General features: G+C 46.3%; 1 protein-coding gene across 1 annotated transcript in view; it reads right to left on the minus strand.

The window, feature by feature from the left end:
* Positions 1–4,935: 4,935 nt before the first annotated feature.
* Positions 4,936–27,840, minus strand: part of TSPAN7 (tetraspanin 7) — a 191,163-nt gene continuing 168,258 nt past the window's right edge. Inside the window, exon 8 of the mRNA XM_051618637.1 lies at positions 4,936–4,946. The gene's annotated coding sequence lies outside the window, so the exon portion shown is untranslated. The remainder of the gene's footprint in view (positions 4,947–27,840) is intronic.

Consider the following 27,840-nt stretch of genomic DNA (forward strand, 5'->3'; position numbering starts at 1 on the left):
GTACGTCTTTAGTAAAAAGGCATGCCTTCATATCTGTCCTTTTCAGAGGCCCGTCTCCATTGTCAACTGCCATCTTTCGAGTGAAAGATCTAAAATTAGAGAAAAGCTGCCCTCCACTGCTGGAGAATACTGCTGCTGTGACATGTGAAAGAAGAAAAAAGCTTCAAATAAAGGTCTTCTGCTTAGGCCCACGTAACAAGCAAGAAAGGTTATGGGTCTCTCCTGTCCAGAACTGCTTTTGCCAGAGATCTGATTTAAATAGATAGCCACAGCACCAATGCTTATTTTTGTGTGCCTAAGCATTTATACTTTGGCTGTCATAATAGGCACCATTATTTTGATAGAAAACTACAGATTTGAGGATTTGTCTTTTAGATACCTTTCCTACAAATCCTGAGGGATTCCAGGAGACCTAACTCGTTTCAACAAATCAGTGAAGAAAGAGTGGAAACAGCAGCTCAGGCCTCTTTGTACATGGCAGTTGTGATGAGGTGTGGACATAGGGCAGGGACTGAGCTGTGGCTGCAGCCCTGGAGACCTTGGGTTCAAATCTGTGGATTTCAGCTGGGCCCGGGGTGTCCTCAGGAACCCCAGAAACCTAACGGCAGTGGTAACACCTGAGGATGAGAGGTCTGGGGTTGCCTCCCCCTGAGCCTCTGGTAAACCTTGCCTAGACCTTGCGGCCCCCACTGTTGCCCCTGCCACTGTGGTCTCTGAAGCAGCTGCATCCCTCATGTTAAACAGTGTTTTCCTGCCCGAGAGAGGGATTAGTGGGGCTAAGAGGGTTAGAATTGCTTTAATGTATCATGCCTCAACAGTCCAGGCATGGTGTCTGGCTGCAGGAAGCCCCGGGGAGACCCCCTGCTGGTGCCAGAGGGGAGAGGAACTGGCAGAATGCCAGAGCAGGAGAACTGAGATGAGAAATGAGTGCAAGCCTCCCGCTACTTGGAGGCAATGAAGATGCTAGGAGAGAGCAGAATTTGGCGGGAAGCACGGCATTGTGCTTGCTTATCTTTTAATCTGCTTGTTTTACTGTGTCCTAAAACCAGAGGCCCCGCTCTAACCCAGCAAGGCTAGCATCACCTTCTTCCTTCTTTCTCTTTTCTGCCTCCCCCACTGGCATCCAAGTGACCCACTCTCCCACTGTGTCATCCCTCATGCCTGTGCAGTGCTGGTGATGTCATGCTGCAAACTACTTCCTTGTGGGCAGCTGGCTCCTGTAAGAGTCTAAGGGCTTTCCCATAGCCCAGGCTCGCTGCATGCAGATCCCTCCAGCAGCACTGGCATGCTGTGTGGAGAGGGGACAAGCAGCTTGCTGTGAAAGATGCATCCTCAGGTTTGGGGGAGGAAAAACAGGGGGTTACTAGGTAAGAGTGGTTGCCTCAGCAGTCCCCTGGTGGAACAAGAGGTTGTTCAGAAGTTGACTTTAAAAATCACTAGCCAAAGGTGAGTGCACTGAGGCGAAGCTCTCTCCCACCTGAGTGCATGGGGAAGGAGTGAGTGTTGGCACCCGGAGAGCAGGAGGACAACAGGACCAAGGGCAATGTGCAGAAACTTTGCATGTGGGGAGACTTTGCTTTGGCAGGATTATAGCAGATGTCTGCAGAAGTGTGGCAAGTGTGAGGTGCCTTCAGAAGCCCCTTCTCCACATTGTGAAAGAGGGAGAGACTGATCCTGATCTTTGTTCTCTGGGCTGTCCCTGTGGCAGGGCCCCAGCAGTGCCAGTCCTGTGCAGCAGCACAGCAGGCTGCCCATGGAACAGGCTCTTCCTTGGATCCTCTTCATCACAATGACATGCAATGGCCAACTTTGTCATGTGTCACGCTGAGGACGGGCAAAACCAGAGACTTCAAAGTGCTGCAAATGGCTCACTACTGGTAACAGAAGCACTGGGTGTGTTTTTCGGACACTTTCAGATCCCCACAGCTTGTGAGACAGCTTGATGACAGCAAAAAATCCCAAATTAATAGCTGAGCTGCAAGTACAGCTGATCCAGGCACACTCAGTAGCCCATGAAGCACAGACCATGGGAAGGTAGGGTCTAGCAGGAGACAGCACCTGGCAACTTCAGGGGCAATGGGATTTGGTTGCTGAAATTAAAAGGGACCTGTTTTTCTTAGGCAGGAGCATTAGAAGTTTGCCTTCTTGAACCATTCAAGTGTAACTAGATGGCTCATTGTCACCTGGCATCACCCCAATCCTGGTATTACTGTTGGTTCTGCAAAGAGATTGGATCAAGTTATTAAAGGATATGGCTAATTGTGTGCAGCCAAATGTGTGTATGATTTTAGCATCAGCAACATTTTAGGCCTGATTCAAGAGCCAATGAAACCACTGGGAAAAAAAAATCAATTTACTCCCTTGAGTTTTTCCTCCCAGACTGGCCTTATCAGAACAGTCCCACAGGAAGCCAAGCTGTCAGCAAAACGTGGCTATTTGCACACTACGTAGATGGAAAACCAAGACACATTGCTTAAACTGAGAAACATGAGTGTTAGTGAGTCCGTCTTGCTCGATATGGTACTACTGCCATGCATGACTCTGTGGGGGATTTGCTCCAGCTGCTTGTCTCATCTGTCTCCTACTTCTTTCCCCTACATTTGTGAAGGTCTGTTTGTCACAAGCAAAGCCTGATTCAAAATGGGTTATTTATTTTAAGCCAAGCTATTCGGATCAAGTTCTTAGGATGTCCACCTACTAAAATACCTGATCCCTAATCTCAGCTTAGCCCTTGACTTTGCACTTGACTCAGGAGGGTGTGATCCTGTGCTGAAGGGATGACTGTGGATGCAGCCCCAGGTCCTGAGGCCATGATCCAGAAGGTCAGCAGAGCAGGAATGAGGAGAGAAACTCACAGCTGCCTGAAGCCCAAGGGAACAAGGCACAATATCTGCTTGCAGGCAGAGCTCAGCCTCTGCAGGAGCAGCAGGTATTCACCTTGTCTGCCAGGCAGCCTGTGGGCTTACAAGTACTGACTGGAGCTGCTGTAGCTGCTGGCAAACACAGCTGTCTCTGTCCAGGGTTACATGGCCATTTCCAGGCCCTCCTTCAATTGATGAGTGGAGAAACAGATGTTTCAGTCATATGTGGGCATATTTGACAACCCTCAAAGTGCTGTAGGAAGCTTACTTCCAGGACTCCTGCCTTCTGGTAATACCCAAGCCATGCAGATAGTGGTGCATCCCAGTGGCTGGATGTCTGTGCCTCCTGATGGCCACTTTCATGGCAGGTTTTCTAGGTTTGGGCATTGCACTGTACATCCTCTCCCACATTCCTTAACTTGCCTTGTCTTCCCAGAGCATTTTCTAGCCTGCACAGGTTGGTGAGCTCCAGCAGATGCCTTTGGTAAAGGAGACCAGTGACCTAGCAGGTGTTCCTCTTCTGCCCAATATGTGTGGTGGCTCCCAAGCCATCCCAAAGCCTATCCTTCCAAGGCAGTAAGAGGAATAAAGGGGGCAGAGCTGGCACTACCCTAAAAACTTGCTTCTGCTGCTCCATGGCCCAGCCCTAAGGGCAGCTCCCTTCCTGGCTCTTGGTGCTCAGTAGCCTGCCCATCAGCAGGCTGCTTGGCCTGGGGGCAGCTGAGCCAGGCTTTGCAATGTGAGAGGTGGGAAAATTGTTGCTGTATCCAGGGGCTTGGTTCCCCACCAGCTCTACGCCTTGAAAGGCAGGACCTTCTGCTGTGTGGTTCCTGAGGGTAAAGCAGGAAAGCTGTCAGTCGAGAGCCAAGTGTGTTTTTAAACTGCTAAAAAGCTCTTCTTCTACTGACATGGTAGTAAATGGAAACAGGAAAGTCAAATTCCCTGGGGACAGCAGGGCTCTTGGTGCTCATGAGCACGAGGAACAGCAGAAATGAGGTGCGTTCACTGCAAGGCTACAGCACAGGAGCTGTGCTGTCATGGGGTGTGAAGCTTCAGGCATTCAAACAAAAGAAGTGGACACAGTTAAAAGGATTTTCTGATATTTGTTTAGTTTGGCTGCTACACTTTACTGAAGAAAATGAAGGTTTTTACTACAGTTGAAACAAACAGTAGATCAGGACATCAAATAAAGGGTTAGCAAACTTGCCAGTAGTGCTAAGTCAGGTATGCTGATGAGGTCAGAATGTAATTCCACACTGAAATGGGAAATTTTAAGTACAAATGTTCACAGCAAGCCAAATTATATTACCTATTAAAGCTCCAGGTGCTCTGAATGGTTTCTTTCATTGTCACTTGTCTGATCGGTATTTGCAATACTAAAATCCACACAGAAACAGAGACAGAAGAAGAGCAACTTTTTTGTCTATATAGGGCTGACACAGCAGGGAAAGCTGGAAACCATCCACCCAGCCTGTCATGGGGCCTCTTGTAGGCTGAGGAGTTCTGCAGTACCATCTAAGTCTTCTTCTGATCTTCCCTCCAGCCTTGTCCAGTCCCTCAGCTCCTACAGTAAATTATACTAAGTACAGGAGTAATTTAAAGGCTCTAGTTGAGTGCCTTCAAGAGGAGCTGAGGGCTGGGGAGATAAGGTGAGTGTACCTAGGAGGACTCTGGCTCATGGAGGGATGGTGAGTGGACAGATTTAGTGGGGCACTGGCAGGGAGATGCACAAAGCTCCCAGCACTCTGCTGTTAATGTGCAACACATTAGCCCAGGCCAAAAAAATAAGCAACATAAAGAAGTTAGGTGCCTTCTGCTCCAATAAGAGCCTTCCACCTGAGGAAGTCCTGAGTACTTGGTGAAAATGGGGGTGTTCGTCTTCTCATTACTCCTGTGGCAAAATGAGCAGCATGAGTAACTCCTCATAGGGATGATTAAGAGATTCAATGCCCAGGTTGTGCACTCCTTGCTCAACATCACACTGCCCATCTGCAGCAAAGCCAAGAACAGACCTGGTGATGCACAACATCCGAGTTTGTGACTTATAAGTAGTGATTACTGTAATTAAACAGTGGTCCTGAAAGACTCCCTGGGTTATGAATGCTTCTTCACTCAAGTAAACTGCCATTTGCCTAACTTAGTAAGGGTACAGCAATTTTGCCCCATAGGACTTTGTGTAGTCTATAAAATTTGTATCCTCAAATTACACATCTAGTTAAAACACTCTTATAAATAATTTTCCTAACCATTTGCAGTATAAACATATCACCAAGTTAAAATTAAATGAGCAATTAGCATATAGTACAATATAATAGAAACGCACTCATTATAATACAATCTAAAATTCAGATAGAACAGTAATCCTACGTAACTAGGCAAACAGGATAGGTGTGAAATCAAACAGGATATAGATGCATTCTACGAGAGAGATTCAGGAGTGGAAATGAGTCACCTCTTTGTCAACAGCATCACTGACAGCTAGAGCGTGCTGTGTGGAGGGGAAGCAAGACATCCAGGACAAAGCTGGCTGTACAAAAATAACACCAGAGACATCCTACCCTGCGCTCAGTACTCTTCAACAGCGAGAAGTGCCACAAGCGAAGCTCAGAAATGGCCAGGCCCATCCCACCTCCATCCGCCAGCACAGCTCCCATCTGCTCCCACAGGAGCTGACTCCGGCTGTCTGCAAACAGGGATGGTGCCTCAGGGCTTGGAGAAGAGGTGACTGAAAGCTTATGGGCAATATTGACTTCATCCAATGTCTCTGATAAATAAAGGCAGACAGTGCTATATTAGAGCTGTCCTAGGGCCCAGCTCAATTCACCTCCGCAGTGAATAGACGAGCTCTCTTTGACAACCTTGTTTCAACATCCTTAAGAAGGGAATGCTACTCTGAAACTTCAGGGCAGCAGTACTGTGTCCCATGCAGCCAGCCTCACAGAGTCACGGTCACAGGGTGGTCAGGGTTGGAAGGCACCTCCAAAGATCATCTAGTCCACCCCACAGGCTAGAGCAGGATCATCTGCAATAGATCACACAGGAACATATCCAGAAGGGTTTTGAATGTCTCCAGAGAAAGAAACTCCACAACCTCTCTGAGCAGCCTGTTCCGGTGCTCTATTACTCTCCCGGTAAATATTTTTTTCCTTGTTTAGCTTGAACCTCCTGTGCCCCAGTTTGTGCCCATTGCCCCTTGTCCTGTCCCTGTGTAAAAGAAATTGTGTAAAAGAAACTGGACCCATCCTCCAGCCCTGCAGCCGACCTCAGGCCTCACTCTCAGCTGTCAGCAGAGTCTGAGGGGTGCAATCCTCCTTCCAGGTGCAATAGCACAAACCTGGGACTGGGTCGTGGACATTGATGTAATCCCAGGGGTGCCCTGGTTCCAGCTCCTTCTCATTGGTGGCCACACAGGGAGGAGAGGCTGCCAGGGGCTGCCATGGTGCCCTTCTCCAAAGGACAGCCTCGCTGAGGGTCATGGACCAGCAGCATGGACCAGGTTGCCTGACTCCATCCAGACAACCACATGGACCACAGCTCTTTTCATGTGTGGCCCCACACCTGACTACCCCGGGGACATACCGTTCCTTAGGGGATAGAAAGTGGACCCCCTGATTTAAGCAGTGGAAGAGCTGAGTTTGCTCCATGCTATGTTGCACTTTAATTGTTACATAAATGTATTCAAATATTTGTTAAGGTTGATTGAAAATGTTGCTAAATCAGACAGCTCAGATGTAACCACCAGAAATTAAATCAGATAATAAACAATCAGCATTTCATTCCTACAAAAGGATGATAATTTTGTAGGACATTGGGTTTATATTGTCTGTGCACCTGCATGTGGAATGGTAGTGATAAAGTGAGATTTGATAGCAAATTGGACTGGCAGGCAGATTTTGAACATAATTACTCAAAAGAATCCACCCGGAATCAATTTAATCATAGTGCGACTGATTTTTAAGCTCTAATGGTACAAAAAAGTATCATTCACATTTGGTTTTACTGACTTTGGTCTGTAATCATGGAATGTCTGTATTGTAGCCAGGCTAATTAGATAAATGTTAAGTATTTCTTGCTTTTTAATACAGAAAAAAATAAATATAAAAATTAAAGGTACCTCCTAAACAGCAAGATGAAGAAAAGCTAACAACTTGGCAGCCCACTGAATCCATGTTTATACATAGTCTGTACTTGTTTAGCAGTTGTGAAATTGTGGGACTATTATCAGCCATTTCTGTCGAGGCTCTCTGGACAATCAGCAGTTGGGCTAACAGACAGCTGGGACACAAAACTTAGCTGCCAGAAAGCAGACTTTTCTGCAAAATACCATCTGAAATTCGGTGTGCTGTGCTGATCTCCATTCTCTAGAAAAAGGTACTGCCCGGGCAAAGAGAGGGGTGATCAGGGGCTGGGACCACAGCCTGCCCTCTCTGCTCTTGGCTTTTAAGACATGAAAAGGGCAGTGCAGCCATCAAAAGGAGTGTGACAGAAAAAGCACCAGGGCCCCCTTTTTCTCCCCTGGTTGCAGAGGCACTTGGAGCAGAGGAAGCAGCTGGTTGCAGCTGCCTGTGCAATAGAGGGGAAGGCAGCCGTCAGGACACGTGGTGACTGGAGAATGACTCCAAAAAACACATTGTGTGTATTAGGAAGAGCAAACCAAACTGCCCCATGGCAACTTGGTCCTGAGAGGAAAGGGCTGATGCAATTACACTAATTTCATCTGCAATGGGAAATCATCCCCAACCTACTTGTATTCTCTAAGTGATCCTTTTTAACCAATTTTGGTGTTTGTTCTGGATGTCGTTCTCTTAGCTGGAAGCTACAGAGGCTCAATGATCTTAAAGCCCAGTATCCTCCTGAGACAGAGATCTGAGAATGAGACAAAACTAGATTCTCGCCTTCTCATCCTGCTTTTGATTTAGAGAGGGAGGAATTAGATCCTGTGCTCTCATGGGGGGAAACAAAAAATAATTTCTTTCTCTAAGCCTGTTGAGCATCGTGAACAAAAGAACACAGACCCAGGCCCAGCTGAGGATGTAGTCCACAAAAAGTGAGGTGCTTCCCCTCCTGTCTGTGACTGCAGCATCCTCCTCCACTAGCAACCTGCCTGGCATCAGGCATGGGTATTTCTGATGAAGTAGGCAAAAAGCAAAATACACCTTTCTGCTTTTGTTCTACCTTTGTGAAGGCTGTGGGAAGATGGACAATACCTGAGCTGAGAGGATGCCTGGCAGCCCACAGCCTTCAAACACCTCTTGGTGATGTAAACTAGCAGAGTGAGTTCCCAGTGAATCAGGTCTTTGCAGAACACAGCAGTGCCAGGTTTTGGGTACCACATAAAGCTGAGGCACTTTGATCCAAGGCTCAGAGCTGAAAGGGCATCACTGATTAGCAGCCTGTTTCCTGCCCACCTGGTCACTGGAGAGGAATAAAGAAGCCTGTGCTGGGTACCAGGGGATCCCATTTGACACAGGTAGGTGCCTGTTGGAAACCCAGGGATGCTCACAGAGCAGGCAGGGTAGGTGCTGGTTCCTGAAGGTCACTGGCCCAAGTGAGGGGAACACAGGAATACCCAGGGAATGGATTAAACAAACTGCAACATCTCCTGACCCCCCCCTCTCATCATCATAATGTATTTAGGATCATATGCTGTTTCTTGTCCATGTGTGCAATGTACCTCAGCATCGCTGGGACCAAGTGGTCATGGTGAGGGAGCAGCATTTAGGCCAGAAAGCTCGCTCCTGCCCCAGACACACGGGCACCAAAGAACGGGTGTTTATAAAAGGCACATAGCAGTGCAGTACCTCTCTCATCTTTCAGGCCTTAGGCAAAGCCAGACTGTTCCACTATATATATTTAAGATTGATAATTCCTGTCACAGGAAGGCCCCAAGCAGTTGGCCTGGCTTTAATAAAACACAAGTCACTGGTGCCTTCTCTCTTTCACTCAAGGGTGAAATAAAAGTTGTGCTCGTCCTTCGCGGAGCTGGAAAAGGTCATGCATGAGAACATTGCAGGCAGAAAAACCCAAAGACTCTGGATGAGGCTAGTCCCACAAGAATTTTTTCCCAGCTGTCTGTCCTGCAGGAGCCAGCTCCAGCACAGGTTAAACAGATGACCCAGTGTTCAGGCACTGGAGACCAGTAGCTTGGAAAGCTGCCATGGCCCCCAGTTTTCTGGATAGTTGTGGTTATCCCAGCGGCTCCCTGGGGTTAAGATGCTCTAGGACTCAGTCACTTCATTTTTGCTTCACAAACCAAGAAAGCTAGAAATAAAAAACACAACCCACTGCAATATGCTTAAAGCATCCAGAAGCTAGAAGACAACCTACACCAAGGAAAGTCAGCTTTCATTCTGAATGTATGTATTCCTCACTCATAATGCCTATGTGCCATATTACTGGAGATGACAGACCCTTTCTTTACCATACTTACTCCACCAAACCCCAGGCAGTCTTCATAACTCCATGCAGAATTAAAAATGAACTATACTTTAAAATTACATCCAATGTAGTCTAACAACAAGCAAGCAAATAATTAAAAGGGCCTGTTATTATTTATTTCTTTTATTCTGAAAACACTTTTGAGGGTGGCAACATCCTGGAACAAGCCTGTAGTATTCCCAGGCAGTGATACAGCTCTGTGGGATGGTTAAAAATAAACTTGAAAGGTTCTCCATCTCTCATACTCTGCAGGTATTTCCCGTGACTGCTACCTTCAGGGTATGCTTAGCAGTGACACACAGGGACATGCTGACACACTTCACCTCTTGCTCCACCCTATCACTAGGGAGTGGGTCTGCTGGGAAAGGGCTGTGTTGACTCACCTAGTGGGATTGGGATATCTAGTGTCATGGAAGATGCCCTAGGATATCCTGCTTGACTCCCAGCTGCCACTCTGGGAGGGTGGGCATTTCCAGCAGGTCCTCTGCTGAATCTGCCCACATTGGATATCTTCAGGTCCCTTAAAGGGCACAAAGTGCTTAGATATATGGGGCCACCAATTTTCCTCCATTGGGTCATATGGATCTGCCTGATGCAGACACACGAGATGAGCACAGCAAGCAAATGCCTACACTGTTCCTACCAAGCCAACCTATATTGAGGTCCTCAGGGTGCATGAACTTGGACCCTAGCACAGGAGAGATGCACTGGCTCCAGGGCAGTCAGATGCTCCACAGCACCCTTGTGGCAAGGGCAGAGGCAGTACAGCACTATCACCCTGATTAAAACTAGGAGAGTGGTACACATGCAGGATGTCCCAGGGCAGCCTGGAGAAAGGATGTACCTCAGGCACCAAGGAAAACTCATTTCTGGCCCCAACCAAGCTGGTATCTGCCTGTTGCTGAGCCCTGGTTACCTGTAGATCAGTGCTGGTAAACAGCTGCCACCTGCCTGAGATGGAGCCGTGAGCAAACCAGATGTGTTCCCAGGTATGGGAAGGCTCCCGTGGCAAATCACATCATCTTACTGTCCTTCTCATTCAACTTATTTCAGTAGGAACAGGTGAGATGCCCCAGCATTTTTCCTTCCCTGTGCTTTGTGGAACAGGGCAGAAAAACCTGAAGATACAATAGAAAATCCACAGAGCTGTATCACTCTTTTCCCCGGTGAGATATTTTTGAAGTAAAACCACAAAATGCAATAGAAGACTTAAAAGAAAATGAAAAATTACAGTATCTTGTGGGGAGGAGGTGCAGACATTTGTTTCTTTTCCCGGCTTTTTCTACTGAGAGTGTGGTAAGGATGGTCTGAATGTCTCAAATGAGCTCAGGCCCCATCCTGAACAACTGACTATCCTAGATGCTATCTGCACAGGGAGGTTTTGCCAGATGCCCTAGTGCAGGAACAGAGATTACATCCATGTGGACACCACTATTGTGGTATAACTGCCTTCTTCATATGCTCTTCATCTCTTTCCCAAGTTTAACAACACACACACACACACAAAAGCATTTTTGTTGCAAAATTGAGATCTCTACTGGGTGGCTTACATTACTATAGCTGCACTGTATTCGCACCTTAGACTGCACCCAAAAAGCTTTCCTACAGACACAAGGGTTAAGGTCAAACAACTGCAATCATTTACCTTGGACAGAAATTTGTGGATATTAGCAGGTCCCTGGGCTTCCCTGGGATGAGTGGAGGAAGGAGAGTAGGGATGAGTGCCTCGGGGAACCAGCGTCAAATTAGAAATCACAAAATGAGGAATAAAAAAGTAGGTTTTTGATGCTTCCCACAGTCTTTAGGACAGCCAGGAGCCTTAAAGCTGTCTCTTCCTCTCCCTTCTGTGGCTGTGGTTCCCAGAAAGGTGGCTGAATTTTTCAGGCTCACCTCTCTCCATGTCCCTGGGAGGCCAGGCCACGACTTCAACTGTTTCTGTGGAACAGCTCAAAGTGTGAAGAGTTATAAGCCATAGCTTGAAAGTTGCTGTGCCGGTCTGGAGGGAGCCATTGATTTCTGGGGAGGACATGAGCTGGTCATAGGCAAAGCTATGTTCTTCAGGCTCCCAACCCCAGGGAGCAGAAAGTCTCCTGTCTGTGAAGCATTTCCAAAGCGAAACTGTGACACCATTAATCTTTAGGGTATGTGATGAAAACTGGTGTCTGGATGAAGTTTATGAATCATGGGAGGTTGCTAGGGAAATTGGCCTCCAGGGAGAAAATGCACAATTAAGAGCAGGGCTTGTCCAGAATTGGGAATCCTGGCAGGTGGAAGCAGCATGAAGGAGCAGGGCTCTTCCTACAGATTTCCTCCTGCCACCAAAGCTTATGCAAGCAGCTGGACATATAGTTATCTGGATTAAATTAGAGGGAAACCTTTGGAGTCAAGATAGAGAATAAGCATCAAGAGTTGCTGCAGTCTTTTATTACAGTACAACTGGTTTCTACCCCAGCAACTCAATCTACTACTTTTGTAATAGCCATGCTGCTGGCAGTACCCATCAAAGCCGTATGCAACTGGTGCTGCCACCGATTGGGACCTATAGGGAAGAGAAAGCCACCAGGACACGGTCCTCAGCCTGTTCCCAGGGCTCACTGAGGAGGCAGGGTCCAAATACAGAGCAGAAAGGAGCAACATCTTTTTTTTAGCACTCTGGGCACCAACATGGGGATGCGGCTGGGACGTGTCCTCCAAAAGCAAATGAGGGATGTTGCCGCCTCCATTTGATGCAGGCTATTTATCAGTTTCCTGAACACAATCCTTTTTACAGGCTACAGTATGTGCCCTTGGAGCTTCCACAGACATAAAAGGGGACACTAAAAAAAAAGCACTCTGACACTGACAGGCTGATAATGCAGGTTTGAGGGGAAGGTTAAGCCAACTGGCCCATCACATTGATCACAAAAGCGGTGTAATATTTGATCCCATTAATTCTTAAATTTATGTGTAACACTGTTATCGTCATTCCAGGTTGAGCCACACAGCTCAAACTTTCACCTGCCTCCTCTTATCCCAAACTTTCAGTGGTTGCCTGGCCCCTTTTGATGGAGCACCCTCTCTGTTCCTGTTTTGGCTTGCCCCTAGTCTTGGTGGGTGCTGCCAAGTTTTTCCACTGGTTGGCAGAGCTCATGGGTCTCACGACAGCTTCTCTCTCTGCTGGCACAGGCGTATTTTACACCAGTCCTCCAGCCCTTGATGTGCAGCTGGGGTGGCAGTGCTAATGAAGATGATGCTTAGGGCAGGATCCAGTCCTGGGGAGGTTGCAGATGCTGCTGGAGCTTTGTGCTATCATATAAAATCAGAGAGTTACTTCATATCTAGTTTCATCAAGCCTGGTGATACCTGTGCTGAGTGGCACATCTGAGAGTTGGATTCTTTCTTGGCAAAATGGCCAAACTTCATGCCTTGCAGTATGACTGTAACTTTTTCAGTTTTCACTCTGTCCCCTCCACTCTACTTATGGCTTATTTTTAATTCCTCAAGGCAAACGTGCACTTTGGAAACTTCACTAACCTTTGCCAGGCCTCCGATGAGTGGACATCTCTATAGTTTCCAAGAAGGCATTGAGCAGATGGGTTTGCAATGGCAGTGGAGAGGGGCAGATGGGGAGGCATGGGATTGTTTGTGGTCCCAGTCCCACAGCTCCAGGGCCGCACTGCAGAGGCTCCTTCAACCTCCCACTCCTAAATAACCACCTCCCATCTTTCTGCCTTGGGGTCAGCTCTGGCCTCCTGCACTTTATTGACCTCACTCCAGAGATTTGCCACTTCTTCAGTGCTCTGCAAGTCAGACCATGCTATCTTTGCTTTCTACCAGTGTTTTTTGTCCTCCCACAATGTAAATTAGTGTGGGATAGGCCCTGGCCTCTCTTCTGCTACCTTCCTTTGGGATTATTAAGGAAAACAGTTAATTATTAATTATTTTTTTTTCCATTTATCAGTGGCCAACTCACATCAATAAATCATCCTTCCCATGTCCTGCAAGTAAATTTGTTGTTTATTCCTGAGCCTTTTTCCCGTGCATATCTAAAGAGTTTCTTATTTACCTTAACCTCTTGTACAATATTTCTTTCAGTCTTTATTTTTTGCTTTTGTGTGCTTGTCTCTGTGTGCACACGTGTGCTAATTCTTGGCAACTGCCTCCCCTCTGCCCTGTAATGCTTCACTCCCCCTTCTCTGGGGCGACATTTTACACTTTACGTATGTTTGGATTAATTTCTGTGTTTTCATACTCATCCATGGTGCCGTGTTTTAACTCTTGCAGTATTTATTGCTTGTGGAATATAAAACCAGTGGATGGGCCATTATTTATGTGTCAGAGCTTTTCATTTCCTACCAGAAAACCTTGTGTCCTTTCTCTCCTTTACCTTGTGTCATTCAAACTCACCACTTGTTTTTTCCTAAGCGGTTTCACTAGGAGCAGACACGTCTACTCCTCACTGTTTGGGAACTGCTTCCACCTTACTTCGGGTTTAGTGAAACCACATGCTTTGTCTCTCTGTCAGTGAGAACTCCAAATACCCCCAACAAGCCCTGGAAGTGCCAGCTGAGGGCTGAGCCCTGCTGTGCTTCAGCCCCACTTTGCAGCCAGGGTCACGACAGCAGCTCTTCCTCACCTGTCACCTGGGCTGAGAACTGGACCAACTTCTGGGACGCTGCAGTAGCTATCCTGGAGCTGCCACTGATGCTTGGAAGAGCCCTTATCCCTAACCTGACCCTCATGTCAAACAGCTGGGAGAAGTCAGACTGTCATTTTGGACATCACGCCTTTCTTGTGCAGGGCAAGCGCAGCATCCAACAGTCTGTGCTGTAGATGCCTGGTTGCGGGGCTGGCTCAAAGGCACACTGAAGCTGGTGGGATTGGGCAGGTGTAAAATTGAGTGTGGTGGACCAGATCCACTGCAGAGCTCTTCCCGATACCACAGGAAAGGTCATTATTATACTGCAAGGCATGCTGGAGGGGTTGTAGAGGCAGGAAAGGGCAAAGTGGTGACTCCACTCTGTCCTCTGGATATCAGGCAGGGCAGGGTTTATCTCAGCCATCCCAGCCAGGAGCTGGTTTAAGCCATCCTTTAATCTGTTGCAAGAGCTAGGGTCAGCTCCTGATTTGAATCACTGTGGAACAGTCCCATACACCATTGTCTTAATGCCTCTTATCTCAGTTATTTCTAAACATACCTCAGCAGCAATTGCACCTTTCCTCTCCAATCTCCTCCAAAGCATCCTTTACTATTTACCCACATTGATTTTTTGCATCCCATTTTATTTATGTCTATTGTGCCTTGAATTATAAAGTGAATGGCAAATTTTCAGACTCTAGCATGCTTCTGATTCCCTGTATGCACCTGTTTTCATTCCTACCTCTTCCATACACCACAAATTGCTCTTTTGTTAGTGAAGCTGCTTTGTGAACTTCCAGAGGGAAGCTTTGAAGAGGAAGCACACATTTTTTTTATTTTTTTTCATGACTAGCACCTTCCTTTTATTTCATCAATGGGCAGATGCATCCTCTTGTGTTTCCCAGGGATAGTTCTTCCCTCCTTTCCATAGGTTTCTTCTTAAATAAAAAGAAAAATACCTCAGAACAAGGAAACATGCTCCTTATACTATATTTAAAAATCTTTGGGCCGTGCTTGTGTCATTCTTGGACAGTGCATTTAAATACTGAAATTAATCCCAGGGAAGAGACAACTTGTCTGCTTGAATGCTTCTAAAGTCTTATGGGACAGATAGCTTACTAAAGGCAGCTAGAGAGTATTTTAATGCAGCAGTTCTGGTGTTATTAGAGCTCTCCTAAGAGACCACATCCAGAACATACACTGGATGTTGGAAATGAAATCTGAAATTAATTTTCTGGACAAACCTTACAGAGAAAACACCTGGCAAGGCAGTGTATAGAAATTACAGGTCAACCACAGGAGTCAGAGGTGTCCCAAGCCTCCCAAATAACTTCAGCCAGCAAGATTTACTTTCTAATAAAACAGCCCAGGAAACCCTAAACTATGTTAGGTCTGGAGAAGCTTCATCCCAAAACTCAACAAGAGCAGGTGCATTCAAGTCTCACATCCAGCACAAAAGGGACCTGCCTTCTTTAGGAGCTGGACAGGTTTGTGTTGCACAGGTAAGAGCTCTGGCCAGCTGCGGTGGGCTGCTGGTGGCAAGGCAGGGATGTGGTGGGTGGTGGTGATTGTGGGCTCCCAGCACAGGGGCTTTGCAGTCATGGGAGGCACTGGGGTATCATTTTCTTGTGTCAGCTTGCACAAGATGGCCACCCAGGACAGCTTGTTGATTTAAAAGCAGATGATGGGCTAAAAGCAGCCTGTAGACTGATATCGACGGATAATGGCTATTGCTGATTGCTCAGTGCATTTGGTAGAGCCTTAAAAGATACAAATCTGCTTGTGCCCATTAAAGACCATTTCCTTCTAGACCACAGCTGTAAAGCAAAACATGAACTGTGTCTTTAGGATGGACTTAGTCTAACCAGAGGTAAGGTAATGGGTTAGGGACAGCCTGAAGGGAGAAATCAGACTTGCAGTGGGAAATGTCAGGCTCAAATTACTAAAAAATGTAAACGTACTTGAACAAAAACCTCAAACATCTATGCCATTGTTTTCACTGCTTAAATATGTTGCTTGAATTCTATTTTGTGAGGCACACATTTGTTTTTCCTTTTTGACAATTATTCTGCCACTCCTTTCCTTCCCTGGCTGCTGTTACCAAACAGTGCTGCTAACTGGTACTAGAAAAGCAAGAGCTCAGAGGAACAAAGAAACTGCTGTTGAACAAAAGCAGGCATAAATAAATAGAGTTTTCCTGTGTTACTTTTAAAAACTAGACAAAACCTTCTTTCTATTCCAAAATAAACCATTTTATAATGAATCATTCATTCCACAGGGTTTATTGTTCAGCTGATGAACATGCATAATGCTCATTTACATTGGTGCAGGTGCTGTAAGGGGAGGGTATAGCACAGCTTATAGGAAACATGTCAGTTCCAGGATGTTGCACAGATTGCAGCATCTACCCTGCTATGAAATTACTTGCAACTGTAGCGTCAATCTTCCCTCTTCAGCAATGGATTTTATTTATTGGTCATTATCATGCAGGATTTTACATATCAATGAGCATCTTCCCGATAACTTTCACAACTCTGAATCAACCCCTGAGCGTGCCCAGCATGGGTTAATGACAACAAGGGAGCTCCCTCTCTGCTGGCTTGAAAATGTTTATATTGAGAGAGGGAAAACATGTTGCTGAAGAGGGGTTTGCGAGTCTCCAATGGGATCAAGTCCTGCTTTCTTGGCAGTCAGATGGAAGTTTAACATTTGGTCTGTAAGACTTTGGGGATATGCAAGCGCTATACTAGGGGCTTTTCCACTGGGAGTCCCACCAAAGTGAAGGAAGGTCTCTACCTTCCAGAGCAACTGCTGTGGTCGCAAGTGCCTGCCAGCTTGTCTGGCAAGTGTGCTGGTAGCCAGCCCCTGTGGGACATCAGAAGTGAGCTGAAACTCTTCACTAACTGGTAATGTGGGGCTTTCTCCTTCGGGAGAAAGGCTGCCAGACACCCATCTATCTGAGGTGCTGCTGGCTTCAGTGGTGAGATGGGGGTGCTCCTCACGTTGCTGAAGCAGCTTGCCAGCTACTCTGCAGGCTGAGCACAAGAAGCCAATGTCCAGTGTGTATGTCTGGAGGGAGCTTCTCAGCTCCCTGAGCCCATCGCTCTACACCCAGACAGGAGCACCCAGGCCAAATGTTGCAAACAAGAGTGATTTGTCAAGCCTCTCCCAAAGTCCCCCCCGATGAAGCTTACCTGCCTTCCACCTACAGCCAGTTGTGTCTTTCTTTCACTGTTTCCCACATGAACATCTATTCCCAGCAGCTGGTTGACATGACATGCTTTCACCCTGAGAAAGAGTCCATGGTACCAGAATGTGTCTCTGCACAGGTGCATCTGTATGACCAGCTCCTGGTGATCACTGGCTGAATGCAGGTAGGGGACTAGCAGTGGGCCGACCCACAGCCAGGAGTCAGCCCTGCTCTTGAGGAGGTAGAGTCACCATCATGTGTCTCAGTGTGTCTCAGTGTGTCTTTGCCAGCACAGAGGACTCCAGCTTCTTCAGGCATTTCCCCCCTGGGTCTTCCAGCCCCATATGCAAGCTGGCTGTAGAACCCCGGTTTGGGCTCAACTTCTCCTCCCCTGAGGAAGGCATTGTCCCCAGGCCATGAGTCAGTTTTGGAGTTATGTTCTGTCCCCCTCTCTGTTTCTCAGCATCCTTTTAAGAACTGGACAGCAGACCTGGACGCAGCATGCTGTATCACTGCCTTTGATTCCTGTACTGCAGGCACAAAACCCACCCCTCTGCTTATTGCTCTGCACCGCACAGCATCCCATTAGCTGTGTTCACAACAGCATTCTACTGTGAGTTCATCTTGAGCCATTTAGTTTGCAGTCATTGGATTTATAACAAGCTTGACCAAACCCCAATCTAATTTGAAACTGTGCTAAAGCACTCTTGTATTTACTTTTGTAATTAAATAAAATTTCAGTTCTGTTTTTAGAGTGATTTATTTCAGCATCACTACTGCTACAGTATCTCATTTGTGTTTCATAAATTGCCATAGGCAGGAACAAAATACTAAAACTGTTTTCATCAAATTACTTCTAAGGAGGATGCTTTCCCCTGTACACTCAAGCACACAGACTTACCTTTTCAACACCAACCTATGATTTGGGTGCTCAATGTGACATCTATAAAAAGCGCGTGATCTTCAGAAAAAGGTGAATAGCCACCTTCTGACTACCAAACTATGTCTAATGTATCTTAGACAGGGTACCTAAATATTAAGCTAAGCTAAATCATTTCTGAAGGTGTGAACGAAAGTTATTTAAAAATAAGATCTTAATGTGATCAGCTAGTCTGGAGCACAGTAGCTGTGTGAGATGCCCCTGAGAGTCCGTGTTTCTAGCCTTAAGCTGGCCAGCAGGACCCAGTCTCCCACTGAGAACCAGGACAGGTGAAGGGTTCAAGGCAAGGCATTGCCACGAAGGGGATAGAGGGGGTGCCTCAGTTTTGAAACTCATTTTCCCCTTGGGTCCATCAGCACCCAGACTGATTAACCTTCCCAAAAGGCTCTGAAGACGATCTATCTCCCTGTTCTAAGCTAAGGCTATTGCTAAGGGTGTGAACTGAGGAGGAGTTATTTATGGATAGTTCTTTGTCTAAGTTTATGCTGTTATTTTTAATTTATGTGGCAGGCGCCCAGCTTACTGCTAAGAGGCCTAGAGGTGCATTTTAAAAATCTGAATGTATAAATAAATAAAATACTCTGTATTCAACCAGACCTAAATTATATAGTACAAAGAGAGAAGCAATTCAATAGACGTTAGGGAAAGGACCAAAGGAGCACAGCAGACCAGTGCAATTTGCAGACCCAAGAATCCTTCCCCTTGAGCAAGCAACACTGAGGAGCTACAGCTGACAGTCCAGATTTTAGGTGTTTGTACAGCCCCTCATCTGGCCTTTCACTTGCAGACTGAGTTTGTATCTACTGTGACCTTGAACCCATCAAATAAGAGAGCTCTTCTGAAATAAGGTGAATCAGGTAGATGTAAGATCAGTAAGAAACTGATGAAACCCTGGCCCCTGCAAAATGGCCAAGGGCTTGGCTACTGACTTGTAGGGAAACTAAGGTTTCACTGACTAGGTTAATCAGTTGTGTAAGTTAGGTGTAACTACAGGATGAAGCCTTTGTAAGGCACCCCCCACTAAAAAGACAGATGTTTAAAGAATCAAAAGACATTAAGCAAATAAATATCAGCTGGCCTATTAACAGGATGACTCTGATTGATGATGCAAATACTATAGTGTGCAGTAAATAAGGCATACATCTATATATTTTACATAATTAGAGGTAGCATATCATTATGAATGTGATGCAACAAGCAACATATCACAAATGTAACCAAGAACCACACTGGTCTGTGATGGGTTATCTATAAACATACATAATCATACATAATAGGGCTATAGTATGCTGATGATATACCGTAGTTATTGGATATGTAATCCCAGATAGCTTCTCACAAACAATGCTATGATACGCTTGGCTAAACCATGTAAGTGATAAATAAGGAATAACAAATATGCCCCTTCTTTTTAACGTGGTTTTAACTCAAATTATAAGGACAAGCAGGACCAAAGGCAGAGCGTGGGAGTATCTCTGTATGCATCTTGCTGTCGCCCAGGACTTTCTGGAGCAGAGCCTGCAGCAAGCAGAGGGGGCTCAGGGCCTTTGCCAGACAACACACAAACCCCACATCATTGACGTCCACATGTCCCCGTGTGCCGAAAAACCAGTAAGCGGGGTAGGAGGCCCGCCTGGCTAAATAGGGACCTCTGGAACAAAAGGAGAGTCTATGACCTTTGGAAGAGGGGACAGGTCACTCATGAAGTCTATAAAAATGAAGTGAACCTATGCAGGGTGAAAATTAGGAGAGCCAAAGCACAGCTAGAGCTCAAACTAGCTGCAGCTGTTAGGGATAATAAAAATGTTTCTATACGTTCATTAACAGCAAATGGAGGATTAGGGAAAATCTCCATCCTTTACTGGATGCAAAGGGAATCTTAGTAACAAAGGATGAGGAAAAGGCTGAGGTGTTCAACACCTACTTTGCCTCAGTCTTTAGCAGTGGAACTAGCTGTTCCATGGATACCCAGCCACATGAGCTAGGAGACAGGGACAGGATGCAGAATGAGGTCATCACAATGAAAGAGGAAGTGGTCAGAGACCTACACCACTTAGACACACGCAGGTCTATGGGACCATATGGGCTACATCCAAGGGTGCTGAAAGAGGTGGCAGACGTGATCACCAAGCCACTTTCCATTATTTACCTGAAGTCCTGGCTAACTGGGGAGGTCCCAATGGACTGGAGGATAGCAAATATAACACCCAGCTACAAGAAAGACAGAAAGGAGGATCCGGGAAACTATAGACCTGTCAGTCTGACCTCAGTACCAGGGAAGGTCATGAAACAGATCATCTTGAGTGTTATTAGAAGACATATAGAGGACAACCAGGAGATCAGGCCCAGTCAGCATGGGTTTATGAAAGGCAGGTCCTGCCTGATCAACCTGATCACCTTTTATAACCTGATGACCCGACTATTGGATGAGGGAAAGATATTGTCTATCTGGACCTACAAAAAGCATTTGACACGGTTCCCTATAGAACTCTCATAAAAAAACTGGCTGCTCATGGCCTGGATGAGCATACGATCTGTTGGATCAAGCACTGGCTGGACAGTCAGGCCCAAAGAGTGATGGTCAATGGAGTCAAGTCCAGCTGGTGGCCAGTGACAAGTGGTGTTCCTCAGGGCTCTGTGTTGGGACCATTTCTGTTTAACATCTTTATTGATGATCTTGATAAGGACATAGAGTGTATTATCAGTAAGTTTGCAGATGACACCAAGCTAGGCGGGAGTGTTGATCTGCATGAGGATATTGAGTCTCTACAGAGAGACTTGGATAGATTAGATCTTTGGGTAATGTTAATGAGATGGGCTTCAACAAGGCCAAGTGCCGTGTCCTGCACTTGGGCCACAACAACCCCAGGCAACACTACAGGCTTGGGGAAGTGTGGCTGGAAAGTGTCTGGCAGAAAAGGACCTGGGGGTTCTAACTAACAAGCGGCTGAATATGAGCCAGCAGTGTGCCCAGGTGGCCAAGAAAGTCAATGGCATCCTGGCTTGTATTAGAAATAGTGTGACCAGCAGAAGCAGAGAGGTGATTGTCCCCCTGTACTCAGCACGGGTGAGGCCACACCTGGAGTGTTGTGTCCAGTTTTGGGCACCTCAATTCAGGAGAGATATCGAGGTGCTGGAGTGAGTGCAGAGGAGGGCAATGAAGCTGGTGAAGGGCCTAGAGAATAAATCTTATGAAGAATGCTTGAAGGAGCTGGGAATGTTTAGTCTGAGAAAGAGGAGGCTGAGGGGAGACCTCATCAGTCTCTACAACTACCTGAACGGTTATTGTAGAGAGGTTGGTGCTGGTCTCTTTTCACAGTTAATTAAGGACAGAACAAGAGGGAATGGCTTCAAGCTGCAACAGGGGAGGTTTAGACTGGACATTAGGAATTTTATTTTCACAGAAAGAGTGGTTAGACACTGGAATAGGCTGCCCAGGGAGGTGGTTGAGTCACCATCCCTGGATGTGTTTAAGGGTCATTTGGATGTAGTGTTGGTGGATATGGTTTAGGGGAGAACTTTGTAGAGTAGGGATGATGGTTGGACTCGGTGATCCCAAGGGTCTTTTCTAACCTGAATAGTTCTGTGATTCTATGAAAGCTTTGTAACAGTGAAAACGCTGATGGATAAAATTATGGCCTGGGTTTCCCTGGGGCAGGTTTGTGCTGCAACCACAACTAGAAAACATTACTGAGCTATTACTTACACACAACAGATGCGGTAATTTTACCAGTTCAGTGAGCATGGCATGGACTTCAGTGACAACAGCCTTTTGCTCAGGCCACTGAGAGCCCCTGAGGCCACCACTGCCACAGATACTGCACTCAGGGTCAGTGATTCAAAAGGAAGCAGCACGGCTGGTCAACCTGCCTGGACTGCACTGGCATCTTGGGTCTGTGATGGCAGCTTGGCCCTGGGAAACAAAGGCAGCAGCTTTCCCTTAAGACATCATCTTTTTGTATTTTCTGTCTGCACTTTGCATTTCACTCAGCCCAGAATTCAGGCTGGCACAGGACACCCCTCCTTGAGCAGGTGAGCATCTGTGAGTATTTCAGCATTTCTGACACATCCTCCTCAAAATGTTGCCAGCTGTGGGAGGACCCAACCCATGAACAAAGGAGACACTGCACATGCTCCTAGTGTTAAAGCACAAGCAGAGAAAAAGGATATGAAATAGGAAAGACTCTTGTTCCTCACCCTCAGCCCCAGCTCACATGGGTAACCCAGAAGCCCTTGGCTCTGGCAGCAGAGCCTGGCCAGCAGCTGCCATTCAAGGGACAGAGACTGAGATGTGGACATGACCCCAGTGCACTGCTCAACCTGCACAGCCTACTGCTATCACCACAGCTGGGACAGGTGCCACAGCCCACAGCACCCTGCCAAGCCCCACGCTCCCACCAGGTTCCCCCCCCCCCTGCTTCATGCAGTCAAGTCCCCATTGCCCTGCTGGAAACAAACACTCACTGTGGCAATAGGCACTGCCCTCTACTTTCCACTCCCTGGTTCCCAGTGATGGATGATATCAGCTTGAGCAAGAAGGAGGATATATTTGCCATTAAGTGCATGGTTGGAAATACCTGAAAGGGGTGCATGTGAGCTGTAATTGATGGAGGCATTGATCTCATTTGCTGATGTGAAGCAATGGGCATCTTCTATATAAAAGAGGATGTCAGAATGCATTGCACAATTTAGAAGTTTTATTCCCTTTGTTTTGAAAGAAGTCATTAGGAACCAGATGGCTCAGGGATTTGGTAATAGAATATGAAACCTCTCATCTCTCCATCGACCAGTCAGATATGACCTATTGTATTAGTCACAGAAAATCATCAGATTACTCGCTGGTATCTTATGCAAAATGACAGTCATCCTCTTCTGCAGCCCAGCTCCAGCTGAACAGATTTTCCAGTTGAAATGGTAGGATTTTGTTCTAGAATTTAACTTTAAGCTTTTAAAAAAACGGTCTTTCTGGACTTTAAGCTGTAGTCATCTCCCTGCTGGGACAGAGCTGAACAGGACTGCCACCTTACCCCTAAAACTGATGCCTACCTGTGACATGGAGAAAGGGACAACTCAGAATCGTGTCTTCAGGTGTGTATACTTCACAAGTGAAAGTGCATTATGCAAGATGCTTGTACAATGCTCCTCAAAAAGAAGAGCATGTCAGAATGGGTCTACGGCTTTACCATTATGACTTCTCAGTGAACACACTACTGAAGGCAGTGGAAGTGTTGAAACTGCCGAACAGAGACATGCTTCGCCAGATTAATTAGAGAAGAGACCTCAAATGGATCCACTGTATGAGCAGTGAGAGGTTTAGGCAGGGATTTTGCTGCAGATGGCACTGCCTAGCACAGAGGAGCTTGTTGCATTAGGTGGCAGGAGGCAGCAAAGCGATCATTCAGCATGGAGCACAGTAAGTCTGGGAGTCACTGTTTTGCAGGGACTGAAGCAATTTCCCACATTATTCAGCAGATCTGGGGTAAGAGCCTGCAAGGGAAGTCCTGAATCACGGGAAAAGAGAATCAGAGGAAATTCCCAGTGACAAAGCACTTTCATAATCCTTTCCATTTAGTGGAGGTGCTTTGAGATTTTCAATCTCTGTGCTGCCAGCTGGAGTGCGAGGTAAGGGAGCAATAATATCCTTGATTTGGTCCATGGTTCAGTCCACAACCCACACAGTGGCTGAACAAAATGCCAAACCAAACAAGTGCTCTGTTACAGTGAATAGAATGGTAATAATAGAGAACAACAAAGGATCATAAAGAAATAACTGTAAACATACTTTGTAAAGACAGGAAAAGAGAAATGAAACAGGACAGAAAAGCAAGCAGAAATGTGTCTTCAATCTATTCAGCTTTCCACCCCCATGACAAACTTCTGTTATGAAAGCACCAGCTCTCAGCTTGGGCAGCTGAAGCAATCAAGCTTTTAAGTAATAGGTACATTCTCCCCACAGGCCCTACTAACCTTGAGGACAGGACCAGACTCCTGAGAAGTCAGTCAATACTTGGTGGAAGACAGAGCATCTCTGATACCATAGCCCTAGGTGCCTGATCTGCTCAGGCACAAATATCAGCAAACTTGCAAAATGTCTTGCAACCCTTTGCTGAAGCGATGAGCCATCTGATCCGTAGATGCACTATGAGCTGGGGCATGACCCTCACTGTGCCCAGCCATTACCCTCCTTCTGGGGGTTTGGGCAAGGCAGAATCAGTCCACAGTCTAGCAACTCCCTGAAAGAGATGGAGCAGGTGAATAGCAGCTACTGGCAGCTCAGAGATGCAGTGAGTACCAGCAGTCAAGGCTTGCAAGGCAAGAATAAATAGCTGAGGATTGTGGCACATTTAGAAGAATTGAGGGCCTATGCTGGTCTCCTCATTTACAGCAGATGGAGCAAAAGGGAGGCTGCAGTGGCTGGGGCTGCACAGCTCTCATGGCAGGGAACAGCCAGACCCACTCTCCTAGATGGATGCCAAAACATATTACAAAGCAGAAAAAGCTGGATGTATTTTTAATAGAGACAAAATTTGCTGTCCTGCTCCCCTTCCTGTAAGTCTCAATAATGTAATGTAAGAAAAATTATCTCCTTCTTGGTGCTTTATCTAAAGTGAGTTGCTGATTTCAGTCCAGCTCTTAGAGGGCAGATCTAGGCTTGGTAATCATCTGCATACTCCTGATCCACTGGTGGTTTCAGTGAGAAAGCTGTGGCACTGATGGCACAGACCTCTGTGATTCTGAGATTCTGTGACCTTCCCTGGGGAAGCCTCTGGGGTTTTGCTTTTTATTTCAGGGGCAGTAGAGCTGAAGGGACAGACCGCAGTATTTTTTATTTACAGAGGTAGTTCTTCCCAGGTGAGTGATTAGGTTTACTGTTGGAGTATTTTTGCTATGTGGTTTCATGCCAAGGAAGGGCAGAAAGCTCTACGCCCATAGAGGCTATGTGTTCCAAAAATCCAAACTCTTACTTAAAAGTGAGAGGAGTGAAAGTGATAGGAAGGATTTAACAGGAAAGCCAGCCAGTTGAAAATACATTTAAACCCACCCTGCAAGGGGTTGTACCCTTAGGACTGCTGTGTCCATCTCAAGAAGTCTTGCTTGCATTGATGTGACTGTGCTACTGTTTCATCCTTTTATTTCGTCTGTTTATCTGCTTTTCATCTCCAAAGCTCTTTGCAGGGATGGGAGTAGTGGTGGCCACCTAGATCTATGGCGGGGCAGAGTGATGAGGCAAGCGTGGATGAGGCTTTGTCACCCACAGACGGATGCCCCACTGACTGCTGCCGTGGAATGGGGAACTCCCTAAGCCTGGAGAGGAATCCAGCTCTGCACCGCAGAGAACATCAATATGGCAAATGTTTCTATCCCTCTGCCATCTTGGCTATGTGCTGCATATTCATCATATTTATATTTTCTTTACTGTAATCTCCTCCATTTGCATATACACAGGTCCAAATGACAACAATTACCATAAAACAGTCGTGTTGTCGCCCTACCAATAAAAATTGCTCCGTTAATCAGGAGACCTTCAGAGGCACCATGCCTGAAAGACCTCATTTTAAACTGGCAGGCTGAACAGGGCAGCAGATAAATTAGCCTCTGTATGATTGCATGCTGAAATACATTGATTTAAGATTTTTCCCATTCAGCCTGACAACTTGTCTAAATAGGCTCATGTCTGAAGAAGACAGCTTGCAGACATGATGTGAATGACAGGGCATTGCAAATATAATGCAGAGCTGTGCAGAGAGAGTGAGCGAAAGCATCAGGGAAGGGATTGGCGGGATAAGAGAGAGGGTTAAAAAGAAACAGAAGCAAGTATTCTAAACAGCACAGCTCTCAAATTTCATCCTGATTTTCTTCTGCCATTTCTAATTGCTAAGTCACTACAGGGAAAAAGCAATTACTGATCTGCTATCATTCACCATGTCATCTTTAGGTCCTATTAGCTATTCCATTGACAATCTTAGCATTTAGCTCCAATCCTGCGATTCTGAGTGTCCTAATTACACTCTGATGGCTCAGGGTGCCTGAGGAGCAGTGAGCAGAGACCACGTCTTCCTCTGCGTTTAGAGAAGCATGGTACCTTAAGTGTTGGACCATCAGAAGTGAGTAATTGAGGTGGGCTTGAGTCACCACCGCTGCTCTCTGCTCTGCTCTTACAGTTCCTGTAGACATTTTTTATCCTGGTCAACAAAAGAAACCTTTCAGAAGGACTAATTCTGCTTTTCAAATGCATCCCAGGAAGCATCCCGTATATCAGCCCTAAGCCACAAATGTTTTAACTGTGTAAGATAAAACCCAGTATTTTTCTTCACCAGGACTGTGCAGTTCCAGGAGGACGAAGGTGAAAGAGCCGACATCACTTCCAGCATTAGAGTGGACTCAACATTAGATTTTATATAAAATAATATGCATATTTTGAGACACTGTGAAATACCATCTAGGTCCCAGTGGGTTAAAAATATTAAGTAACTGCTGAATTTTCAGTGCAAGGCAAATTAAGAAAGTAAGATTTATGGAGGGACTTCACTAGGGACCTTACCACCCAGAAGGCTCAGAAGTGCTGAGCTCGAGGAAGCGGTCCCAACCCTTGGTGGAGGTTGAGGCAGCTGGTGCCTGGGAGATGTATGAGGCTGTCTACCCAAGTGAGCCATGGTGGAAAGATAGTCTTCTCTACATGCAATATACATAGACTAGTGGGGTTCTGGCTACAGAGAAGTCTACAGGTAAAGCCCTGTGTAAAGAAGTATATAGTCCTAACAAGCCCAAACAACACATGACTAATATGAAGACCGTGGCCTTTGTAACAGAGGAATTGGGATGAAAGTAAGGGTTTTCCACATGTACCAAAGTACCAGTGGAAATCAATTCCCCTTGTCATGCAGACAGTTTTCCTTGCCTGAAAACTCACCTGCACTCCCTCGGCCTGCATACTCAAACTCAGGGCTCACTTACCAACAGTGACCTGGTTCTTTGCTGCATTGGCTCATGCTGCTTTGGCCTCTGTGTTCCAGAGACCATGAGCTTTCTGTCTTCAAACAACATGCAATGATAATCAAGGATATCTAGGAAAAGCCTTTTAAAAAACAACATATGGCATTGAGTCCCTTGGTGCTCTAAATTGTTGAGTGTTAGTCACCAGAAAGTTTGGGAGCATTATTGTGATGAGAAGTCTATCCTGTGTCCAGTAGGACAGGGAACAGCCACAGTCGGTGGCCAGCTATCAAGAGTATCACATGGACTTTCAACACTTGCTTCCTGCTTCTGCTGGGATATTGCAGCAAACCAACATCTGAAGAGGGTGGGGGATCTGGGAATGCCTTGCTGACACTCTAATTATAATTTATTTGATTGTCCCTTGCCTTAGATCCTTATTAAAGCATTTCAGGCATGATGCAGCTTTCTCTAGTGGAACAATACATTAAGGAGACATATGTTTTTAGAGCAAGCATTTTAATAAACAAAAAATCTGGCATAAAAAAAATCCCACAAAAACCTGCTAATAAGGAAAAAATACTTTCCCTACTGGGGAGAAACAGTCTTTATGTTCTGATTGTTGGAAACTGCCTGTGTCGGACCAGTGGGAACAACACAGCTGCCTGGAAGAGAGGGAGGGAAGTGTGAAGGTGGGAGGCAGAGGGTGCTGTCATGAAGGCAGCCTGAGATTGCTGGGAGGGAAGGAATGGGTCTGCAGCAGTGAGGGACAACAGTGGGCTGCTCAGAGGCGACCATCTTCCATTTTGTTTGGAGGTATAATTACAGCATGAAGACACTGCCCAGTGATCCTGGGGGA

Source organism: Apus apus, chromosome 1 (genome assembly GCF_020740795.1).
Source record: "Apus apus isolate bApuApu2 chromosome 1, bApuApu2.pri.cur, whole genome shotgun sequence".
Lineage (NCBI taxonomy): Eukaryota > Metazoa > Chordata > Aves > Apodiformes > Apodidae > Apus > Apus apus.